General features: G+C 44.1%; 1 long non-coding RNA gene across 1 annotated transcript; it reads left to right on the top strand.

The window, feature by feature from the left end:
* Positions 1-4,606: 4,606 nt before the first annotated feature.
* LOC123590895 lies at positions 4,607-10,883 on the top strand. The gene is made up of 2 exons (XR_006709022.1): positions 4,607-5,215; positions 8,406-10,883. It is a non-coding gene; the product is annotated as an uncharacterized LOC123590895 (long non-coding RNA).
* Positions 10,884-11,657: the final 774 nt, after the last annotated feature.

Genomic DNA, 11,657 nt, shown 5'->3' with positions numbered 1-11,657 from the left:
AATAAAAAGGCTCTGACTCAGGCAGTGTTCTTAAATATTTGTGAGCATGACCCATACATCCATGTGAATGTGACTGAAACAAAAGTTTTACAAAGCGATATTTACCCTTACTTTTGTAATAAATTCTGGAATGTTCTCTTCCACTCTATTTTATATTACTAAAAAAAAAAAAAAAAAAGTTACTGGTTGACCCACTAACGCATGATTGGAAAAACTCTGTTATAGACATCTTGGTCAAAAAACAGCTTCTCCTAAAATGGCTTCATTAATTAGTCAGTCCCAGGTCCGGACCCCCGGGCCCCGTAGATGACACCAGTTACGGTCAGCTGCTCTGGTTGCTCACCCACATGGAACAGGATGATGATGAGGATCAAGGTTTCAAATCCTCAAACAGATTGTTACTGGAGAAAAGACTCCACAATAAGGAACTATGGGCTACATGGTGGTGAGGGGTGATAATATCAAAGGATGAATGAGAATGACCAACTTAACTTCACTTTTCCTGCCTCCTGCCCTTTGCTCCTGTGTTCCCTTCTCCTGAAACACTTTTCCAGTTCGTCTGCCTCCGTCCAAAGTCTACCAATCTCTCAAGGATCAACTCTTCTAGGAAGTCTTCCCTGACTACCTTTCCCAGCTTGGAGCCTGCAAACATTCAACTGCCACTTATTTAATGTGCCATCATGCCTTGCCAGTTAAGTTGGAATACCTTAACATCTTATGACTGATTTCTTTTAGATCAAATCTACCTGGCTTCTCGTACTACCTGGAAACCATGTCTGTGAAGTGGTCTTCTTCCCCCTGCTCCTAGTAGAGTGAACTAGGGGATTGGCACTTGGCCAAAGCAGGGCACTCTTGCTCTTGGGCCCTATAACATAGACCTGTGTCTTTGTCTTTATAATCTGTTCCTAGGGTGACCATATGTCCTGTTGCCTGGCTAGTCTTGGCTTATCCTATTATCCAAACATAATTATTTCTAGTGTCCCATTTACTCTTAAAGTACACTGGTTTTGATGATATGTTCACCTCAATTCACACCAACAGGAGCTGTCTTCTGTTACTTCCTACTGCACATTTATAAGATCTATAGCTTATAAGGCAATTTCAGCTACATCAGCTCATTCTCTTGCCAAATTGATTATTTTCCCCTCAGAACCGCTCCTTCCTCTGTGTCCCACCACTAGCTCCCTGTCCTCTTTAGCCAGAGGTCTGGGAGGTAGCCTAGGCTCTTCCTTCTCCTTGTCCTCATGAATCCATTCATTCAGTCCTTAAAAAAAAGGTTTGAGTTCCCACCAAGGACCAGGTACTGTGCTAGTTGCTGGGTATATAAGGTGGTGAATGAAACAGAGTATTTTCTTCTTTGAATTTATATGCTGGCTCGAGAAACACCCACAAATATATAGTTTCGAGTGGTGATAAGCATGGCAAAGGGAAAGAACAGGTTCTCTGAGAGAGAAGAATGGGGGAGGTGTAGGGCAGGCCTACTTTATATTGGGGGCCCAAGAAGGCCTCTCTGAGGAAGGAACACTTGAACTCAGATCTCAAGGATCAGAAGGAGCCAGTTAAGGAATGGATTTCAGCAGCAGGGGTTGACACACTTTCATTTTCACATTTTATGTCGATCACTCTGAAAGCCATGTGGAAAATGAATTGTAAGGGGCAGGAATGGAAGCAGGGACACCAACTAAGAGGTAATTACAGTTGTCCAAGTAAGAGTTGATGGTGGCTTACACTAGGAGTAGTGGAGATAAATAGAAGTGGACAGATTGGGGGTGTATTTTGGAGGTGAAAATCAATAGGATTTGGCAATGCACTGGATGTGGTAGAGGAGAGGGGCTGGTGGTGAGGGAGAGGAAGGTATCTACCAGGCGCGTGACTTCAGCAAGACAGTGGAGAGTGGAACCATTCATTGAGATGGGAAGAGGAGATGAGGAGAGTATTTGATGGCGGTGGTAGTGGGTAGATCAAGACATCAGTTTGGGATGCATTTAGATGGAGGTGTCTGCGAAAATTCCAAATGCCTATTTCAGCTTCGTGGGCATGTGCAGAGCTCTTTGCTTAGAAGGATGAGCCCTCCTGAGCTTGGTTTAATGCTCTGCTATTGCCATTTTGAAATTCCCAATAATTAAGTGAAGTTGGACTGGACAATGAAGCATGTGTGTGAGCAGAAGAAATACACCCAATTTGCATGTCTGCCATTCCTTGTCCCCCCATTCACATATAGTCGTTGTCATGTCCCCAGCACAAATTTTAGTAGATTCATGACGAGTAGGAGCTCAGTGAGACTTAAAGTGAGCACAACGTACGTGCACAAGGTGAGCACATCTATGATTGGCCAAATGAGGGCACCGACAACCCCCAGAAGCCATACCTTCCACTTAAAACAACTTTCTTAGAACACAGAAGGAAAACAATGATATTCTAAGAACCGCAAATAACAAAGGAACCCTATCAGATCCTTAAGCTGAAAATGAAGGTACAGAAGGAACGGAAAACATAGGCCACCTATCATTCCTTTTCCTTCTGTTCCTTCCTTACTCATAATTCTGGGTAGAGGATGGGTGATTTAAGAAATGAAAGTAACTGAGTTAGTTTGGTGCAGCATTTCTACTGTTGTGGTAAAAACGAGGTACATATGCAAGTAAGAGGCATGAAACTAGAATTGTGCACCTTTGATGGTTATGCATAGGAGTTAAATGCTCTTCTATTTGCATTTAAAATTGACATTGGGGGCGCTTGGGTGACTCAGTAGGTTAAGCACCCAACTTCGGCTCAGGTCATGTCTCACGGTTCATGAGTTCTAGCCCCACATCGGGCTCTGTGCTGCAGCTCGGAGCCTGGAGCCTGCTTCAGATTCAGTGTCTCCCTGTCTCTCTGTCCCTCCCCCTCTCGTACTCTGTCTCTCTGTCTCTTTCTCAAAAATAAATAAAACATTTTTGAAAATTAAAAAAAAACAAAAACCTGGCATTGCACCTGGGTGGCTCAGTTGGTTAAGTGATCAACTCTTGATTTCACCTCAGGTCATGATCTTATGGTTCGGGAGTTTGAGTCCTGCATTGGCTCTGGGCTGACAGCATTGAGCCTACTTAGGATTCTGTCTCCTTCTCTCTCTGCCCCTCCCTGCCTTGCTCTCTGTATCTTTCTCAAAAATAGATAAATAAATAAAAACTTTAAAATTGACAGTGAGCAATATAAAGGTGAATGGTACATTCATGCTACTAATTTATAATTTTTAATTTTTCTTTACTTAGAATGACAATAAATAGAAAATAAAAAGTACCATGAAAAATCCTAAGAGAGACTGTAGAAGAAGAGAAAAAAAACAACAATTAGTACCTTTGATGGCAATTTTCTTCCTGCATTTTAGGTAGGATCCCACATTTTTATTTTACACTGAGACCTGCAAATTATGAAGCTGGCCTTGGGTAGGAAATAGGCCAAGAGCCCCACATCACCGAATTTTGTTGGTACTACCAATTAAATATCTTTTCTCTCTGTCCTCTGAGTCTTCTTAGCTTGGCTATCTCTTCATTATCTTGCCTTCCTTCATATCCCTCAATTCCATCATTCTGTGAGATACCCCTCCCCCCTAATCTTTAAGGAGGGTTGGCATGTCTAGGAAACAGCAGAGCAGAGATACTATACAGGGGATGGCTTAAAAAGAGAGAATTATCGGCCCACAGAGAGATAAGAGAAGTAGAGAATAAGTGGAGGAGAAACTCCATGTGGGATACTCCCTGGAGACGTAGGGGTTACCCCCAAGAACCAAGAGTCCTCGTCCTTTGTCATGGTAAGAGGACACAAGTCCTAGTTGACTCCATGACATGCTACCTTTGTAGAAAAACAGTAAAGCCAATTATATTCCTACACTGTTTTCCCAGAACATAAGGAGAGACACATTCTCCAGGGCTGTCCCACCCAGTGTCTGTTTGAGGGGCTCATGTCCAGGACTTTGGGGCCATGGTATAATGTCTGGTTGTTCCTGAACCCAACCTACTTGAGGCCTGGGCAACTGTCCAACCTCCGTAGATCCTACTACGTCCTCCTCGTTGCTACACTGTCAGCCAAGCCATGCCAACAGGTAAAGGAAGATCCTACTATGAGCTTCCCAGAGTGTGAAGGACCCTGTGGAGGCAGAAGTAACATCAGTGTAAGAGTCTCTGTGAAAGCTGAGCCATTTCTCAGTTCTGGGACTTACAGGACCACCACATTTCCCAGCCTCCTTGGCAGTTGTATTGGGTCATGTGACTGAGTTCTGGCCAATGGGATCTGAATAGGAGTGATCTGATGGTGTGAGATAGACATTATGATGCCTGATGTTCTGGGTGGAGAGTCTGACTTATGCAATTTTTTTTTTTAATTTACATCAAATTAGCATATAGTGCAACAATGATTTCAGGAGTAGATTCCTTAATGCCCCTTCCCATTTAGCCCATCCCCCCTCCCACACCCCCTTCAGTAACCCTCTGTTTGTTCTCTATATTTATGAGTCTCTTCTGTTTTGTCCCCCTCCCCGTTTTTATATTATTTTTATTGTCTTTCCCTTATGCCTGTTTTGTCTCTTAAAGTCCTCACATGAGTGAAGTCATGTATTTGTCTTTCCCTGACTTATGCAATTTTATGCAAGCTCACTAGGTGGTTCTTTTACCAATGCTTCCTTTAGAGATATCAGGGAGGATGGGCTGTGGAAAATAATGAGTCTACTGGAGCAATATGGACATTTCATGGCAGCTTTCTTAAGAGCATATAAGGTACTTGTGGTAAATTTTCACAATAACGGTCCCAGATGAATTCCTCCTCTGGTATCCATGCCCTCATGTGGTTCCCTTTCACATGATAGCCATGTGACTTGTGGTGGCCAATGCGATGTCAGCAATCATGATGTAATCAGAAGCTTGTTCCAGGCTTGTGCTTGCTCTCATGGAACACAGCCTTCCCAGATGTCCCTGCTGAGCACAATCCACAACCAAGCCACCAGCTAAGTGAAGCTGCGTAAGTGAGCCCAAGTGAAACTAGTCAAAGAACCACCTGGCCAACCCACAGAATTGTGGCACTTAAACTGTTGTTTTCAATTAATGAGTTCTGTGGCAATAGATAACCAATAAAACAACTTATTCATGCCTGTTTCCCCAGAACCTACTATATTGCCTGGCATATTTCTGCCCTCAAGGCATTCTTATGGACATAAGCTTTATCTTCCCAACAACAACCCTGTCAGGTAAGTATTACTACCATTTTGTATTTATTTTTAATTGTCAGAGTCACAGAAATTCCTACTCATCCCAACTTCACATCTAGGGGGACCGTCTGATTATTTTACAAATGTTATAACAGATTTGGGGAGATGCACAAACTTGCCTCTCATCACCCAGCAGACTTTGATCGCCTATATTATATGCCCCCTTTCTTAATGAAGAACTGATGATGGTCTTTCCCATTTGTTGAGTACTTACTATGTGCCCGCTGCTAAGTGGCACTTTTATCCTTGCAAAAACCACATGGAGCGGGCCCTATTAGCATCTCATTTTAGAACAAGAGACTCTGAGGATCAAGAAGGAAATGAGACCGGCTACCCAGAGCTGGTTAGTGGCAGCACTGAGCTCTAAACCTGGGTCTATCTAGATCCTGCCTCTTTGGCCCTTCACCATTTCACTTGACGTAGAATCACAGTTCACATGCGGATTAGGTTCCCAAGTGGGTGCGTGGAGCAAAATTCACACACCATGAAAAGAACTCTTGAAAATCTTCCAAGTCTCCTTTGAAGTACAGTGGATGCTACTTTACTTAGTAATAGATATGTAGAACACTTTCATATATTTCGGGTCTGTATCATGTTTAAAAAATGGCTTTGAACACAAGAATCACACTGGCAGAGTCTGGCTGGATGCTCACAAATTTCATTGATTTTCTTCTGGGACTCACAGGAAGACTGCATTTCCTAGCCTTTTGCAGTGAAATTGGGCCATGTGACTGAGTCCTGGCCAATGGAATATGGACAGGAGTGATCTATGTCATTGTCAGTGTTGGATTTTAAATACTTCCGTCATTCGGTAGCCCAGGAGTTGACAGATTATGGCCCCAAGCCAGTCTGGCCTGCTGCCTGTTTTTGTAAATAAAGTTTTATTGGAACACAGCCACACTCATTTGTTTACACATTGCCTCTGGCTGTTTTCATGCTACAAGAGCAGACACAAGTAGTTGTGACAGAGACCACATGGCCTGCAAAACCTAAAATATGTACCAAAAGGAAGAATATCCAATGTGAAAAATTGTCTTCAACAAATGGCGTTGGGAAAACTGGTCAGCCACGTGCAAAAGAATGAAACTGGACCACTTTCCTACACCATATACAAAAGTAAATTCAAAATGGATTAAACACCTAAATATGAGACCCGGAACCATAAAAATCCTAGAAAAGAGCACAGGCAGAAAGATCTCTGACATTGGTTGTAGCGACATTTTTCTAGATGTGTCTCTTGAGGCAAGGGAAACAAAAGCAAAAATAAACTATTGGGACTACATCAAATCAAAAGCTTCTGCACGGTGAAGGAAACAATCAACAAAACTAAAAGGCAACCTACTCAATGGAAGAAGATATTTGCTAATGAAATATTTGATAAAGGGTTAGTATCCAAAATATATAAAGAACTTATACAAATCAACACCCCAAAAGAAATAACCCAATTAAAAAATGGGCGGAAGAAATGAACAGACATTTCTCCAAAGAAGACAAACAGGTGGCCAACAGACACATGAAAAGATGCTCCACATCACTCATCATCAGGGAAATGCAAATCAAAACCACAATGAGATATCACGGCACACTTGTCAGAATAGCTAAAATCAACAACACAAGAAACAAGCATTAGCAAGGAGGTGGAGAAAAAGGAACATTTTTCACTGTAGGTGGGAAGGCAAACTGGTCCAGCCATTGTGGAAAACAGAATCTCCATATGGAGATCCCTTGAAAAGTTAAAAATAAAACTACCCTATGATCCAGTAAATATGCTACTGGGTATTTACCACCACCCCCCCCCCCCAATTCAGAAACACTAATTCCAAGGAATACATGCACCCCTATGTTTAGCAGTGATATTTACACTAGCCAAATTATGGAAATAGCCCAAGTGTCCATCGATAGCTGAATAAAGATATATATATATATATATATATATATATATATTCCATTATATATATAATGGAATATTACTCAGCCAGAAAAAGAATGAAATCTTGCTATTTGCAATGATGTGGATGGAGCTACAGAGTATTATGCTAGTGAAGTAAGTCAGAAAGAGACAAATACTATACGATTTCACTCACCTGTGATTTTAAGAAACAAAACAAGTAAGAGGAGAGAGAGAGAGAGAGAGAGAGAGAGAGAGAGAGACAAGCCAAGAAACAGACTCTTAACCATAGAGAACAAACTGATTGTTACCACACAGGGGGTGGGGTGGGGCGTTGGGTGAAATAGGTGATGGGGATTAAGGAGGGCACTTGTGATGAGCACCGGGTGTTGTTTGGAAGTGTTCAATCACTAATGTACACCTGGAGCTAATAGAACACTGTACATTATACTGGAATTAAAATTAAAAACATTAGAAGGGGGAAAATCTGGGGAAAAAAATATTTACCAAAAGTTCACGGACATCTGCTCTAGTCCCCCTGCAGTGGTTGCTCTGACGCACCACCCACTTCCCTCTTTAGCGGTGAAAATTTAATTCCTCAGCTGCTGGGAGTGCTGCGGAAGGGTGGTCTCACCTGTATTCACCGACTGGTAACACTGAGGCTTCACAGCATAACCACCTTGCCCCAACCAGGGCATCTCTGGGAGGCCACCCAGTTCCAGAATTCTCCACTGGGCTCCCAGAGACTATTTTGGGGCTGCAATGCAGCTCATCTTCTCCCTCTGCCCAATCTTGCCTCCCTTCCACAAGTGTTGATCCCAGGAGCCCTCCCTGATAAACATCGTGCATTCTAATCTCACCCTCAGAGTCTGCTTCTGGGGAATCCAGCCAGCAGCAGCTGTCATCTCCCTCTGGAGTGTTTAATATGGCAGTGTCACAGATGGAAGGTGCTGGCTCATCACTGCTTAGAGGACAGTCACTAAGGAGCACCTCCAGACACACTCCACCCTGTGACTTCCATTGTGTTATGCCTGTTGGATTTGGTATTGTTTGTTACAGCAGCCAGCTCTGTTACAGCAGCCAGTTACTCTGACAACTGTGGTCAGCAAAGCAAGGCTGTGGGTGATGAGAGGCGTATGAACACAGAGAGCACAGATGACACGCTTTCTCAAAGTCACTCTGGAGCAGGTGCCGTCTAAGTGGGTTGGAAGGTCAAGTCATGTCCATAACTTATTGTTCTCTTTTGGTCTCTCTTTTCTCCCTCTCGCCAACCACATCTAGCAGAATTCTTCTAGATTAAATGTGGGCCTGCTGTGACTTCACCTCCAGCCCTGTTTGGGACTCCACCATCAAAGCATCTCTGAACAGCTTGCTTTCTGCAATAGTTGAAGAACGAGTAGCGTGTGGATGGCTGAGAGGTGGATAAGCGGGGGATCGAATCAAGCCCAGATGTCAGTCAGTCTCCCCCCGACCCAAGCTGAGGGCTGGGACAGGACTCAGGGGAAGAGTCTCCAGTGGGGGGGTGGTTCCCAGGAGCTGAACATAAACAGCCCCGGTGCTGACTGCCCACCAGGCATGGCTGCACTTGTGTCTGCCCCACTGCAGGAGTGTCTGCAGAGGCAGCTGGAGCCCAAAGTGGTCTTTTGTCTCCCCTCTCTCTGAAGTCATCCCAGGACACAGGTGTGCATCCCCCCCAGCCAGCCGACAGAGAAGATGAATCAGCTTCCCTGAAAGACGTGCCCCAGAGCAGTCTGTCAGCTGAAACTTGTCTGAAGGAGCACGCTTCCCTCCTGACCACAGCTAATGAAAATGTGTGGCTTGCCCGGGGAAGAATCTATGCTATTCTTTAAAGGAACAATGCAAACCACAGATGTGCAGCATCTGGCATATGATAGGGATTTCCCTGAATGAGAACAGTAACTGGACCAGCCAGCTTGTGAGATGCCTTTGGGTCCAGGCATGTATTTTCCTCCTTTTGGCTCTGGATTTGGGTTCTCAGAAGTTCAGGTGAAGCCCAAGTCACTATCACTTCATGGTTTTCATTATATACGCCCCCCTCCTCATTTATCTTCTATGGTCTTGATGAATATGCTTGAGATGCCCCCAAACCTATATCCCTGCCTCTAAGTCTTTGCTCACGTCATTCTCCATTTCTGTACAGCCTCCCCTTTTTTTATGACCATCTAATTTGTCAGGACTCTTTCCATGGAGGTTAAGTGAAGCCCAATCCGACTTGCCTGAAGCAAAAAACTACATTTATTGAATAACGTAACTTAAAATCCAGGACCACTTGACTTCAAAGATAGGTACACCTGGATCTAGGCGTTCAAATGAGTTTTCCAGGACCTGGTCTTAGTCTATTTCTTCAGGTCTAGACTCTGTCTTTTACATTGGCCCGAGTTTCAGGTAGGCGCTGAATGGGCTCCATTCTTGCATGTTACCATGTTAACTCCCGCGTGGAAAAAGTGATCCTGGGGATAGGCCTGATTGGACCACTTGGGACACATTCATGTTTGCCTATGAACTAATCACTGTAATCGGGGCGATGGGATTCCTGTTATTGTCCAGGCCTGTGTCCCTTGCTCAGCCCTAAGGCTAGGGAGTTTGGTCTTCACCCAGAGGAAATCAGGATCCTATCATAAGAATAAGGTTGAATGGATGTAGGACAAGTAACATCAGTAGACACACAACCCATAGCTTGCTTTTCAAGCTCAAGTTCATCCCAGGCCACATTCCTCTCTCTTGCCCCTGCGACACTTTTACAGTTGAATATGGGATTGTATATGCCTCCCAGCTTCTCCCGCTGGGACTAGAGGGCATTCCTGGTAATAGAAGACATGGGGTGGGGCGTGGGTAGTACATGGGGGGCAGGAATCACATTGTGTTTCCTTTCCTTGTTTGAAACCCTGTGAAATCAAATGGAGACGAGGCAGCTTTGAATCAGGGGGAAATAGTTACAGCAGTTATTAGTTTGGAGCAGGGAAGAGGGGCGCCTGGGTGGTGCAGTCGGCTAAGCGTCCGACTTCAGCCAGGTCACGATCTCGCGGTCCGTGAGTTCGAGCCCCGCGTCGGGCTCTGGGCTGATGGCTCAGAGCCTGGAGCCTGTTTCCGATTCTGTGTCTCCCTCTCTCTCTGCCCCTCCCCCGTTCATGCTCTGTCTCTCTCTGTCCCAAAAATAAATAAACGTTGGAGCAGGGAAGAAACGGGCCTTAGTGACAAGGACTGGGGCCAGTTCTACCTGTATGTATGAGTGCTTCTCCATCTCAGGCCCCCCAGTGGCTGCCTCCAGGTTCAGATGGGATGCCAAGATTTGCTGTGATTTGGGGCCAGCCGAACACTTGTTGAGTCTGTGTGAATCATTGAGCTTTTGCCGGTCAGTGCCGTATGCCTTTTATTTTTCTTATACCACCCTGTGTATCTAGTACTTTGGTGAGCACCTAACAGTTACCCGACGGGTTTTATTGTGAAATTGCGATGTAGGTGCCAGCGCTCAAGCCTGGAAATCAAAAGGTGTGGGTTGTAATCAAGTCTCTTGACTTTTGCCGAGCTAAGTAGCCATACCAAGAGAGCACAGAGCAGGATAACAGCTATTTTTGTCTAGTGCTTCTGGTTCCCAATACTTACATTGCTGGCTCACTTACAATGACCCTGTGAGATAATCCAAATGCTATGGGGTAAGCTTCAAGGTTAAGTCTAAGGCAAAAACTGGGTGTAATCAAAATTTCCCTGGAAACTCCTATAAATCATCCATAAAGTACAGTTTAAAAGGTTTTGTGATTGTGACCAAATACAGGAATACTTGTGAATTATGTGGAATGGATAAACTAACATATTGCCTATTATTTAGGGAGAGAACATTTCCCAAAGTGCAATATCAAAATACAGCCATTTATGCATCTAATGCAGCAAGTTTTTCACAACCAGAAAGGGAGAGAAGAATAGTTTCACATCTTTGTTTTTAAGATCATCCTGGGACACGTGTGCATTCAGTGGATTATCAAATAGAATCTTCTGGGCTATTTAAATAATTGTTTTTATTTCCTTCTCTTTGTGTGATGCATTTCCCCAATCTTATTTGGTGAAACGTGTTGATTATATATTTAGAAAGTGTTAGGCATTGGGCTGGGCCCAGGGAAGTCAATGGTGAATAAAATAGGCATGGTTTCTGGCCTAATGGAGTTTATAGCCTTTGCAGATTGCTTCACACACAAAGAAACTGAAGCTCAGAGAGGTGACTGCCAAAGATTTCTCGGGCCAGTAAGGAGCAGGGCTGGGATCTGAACCCAGGTCTTCTGGCTTTAACCCTAAGTTTTTCCCAACTACTCCCCACTGGCTTCCATGGTAACTGAAGTCACTCCCAAAGCCAAAGTCAGAGTCCTGGAGTTCATTACAGCAGAAACAGACCATTGCAACTGGCCACTTGCCTTGGCAGTTGGGATCTGGAATTGAGTTCATATTTGGTGTTGAATCGTACCCTCCAGAAACGAGATGGGTTGGAATGGAATGGTAATGAGGGCTCTGTTTGCTCCAGAG

This window comes from Leopardus geoffroyi, chromosome B4 (assembly GCF_018350155.1).
Source record: "Leopardus geoffroyi isolate Oge1 chromosome B4, O.geoffroyi_Oge1_pat1.0, whole genome shotgun sequence".
NCBI classification, from domain to species: Eukaryota; Metazoa; Chordata; class Mammalia; order Carnivora; family Felidae; genus Leopardus; species Leopardus geoffroyi.
Note: the sequence above shows the minus strand (reverse complement) of the source record. Positions and strands in the feature narration are given on the sequence as shown.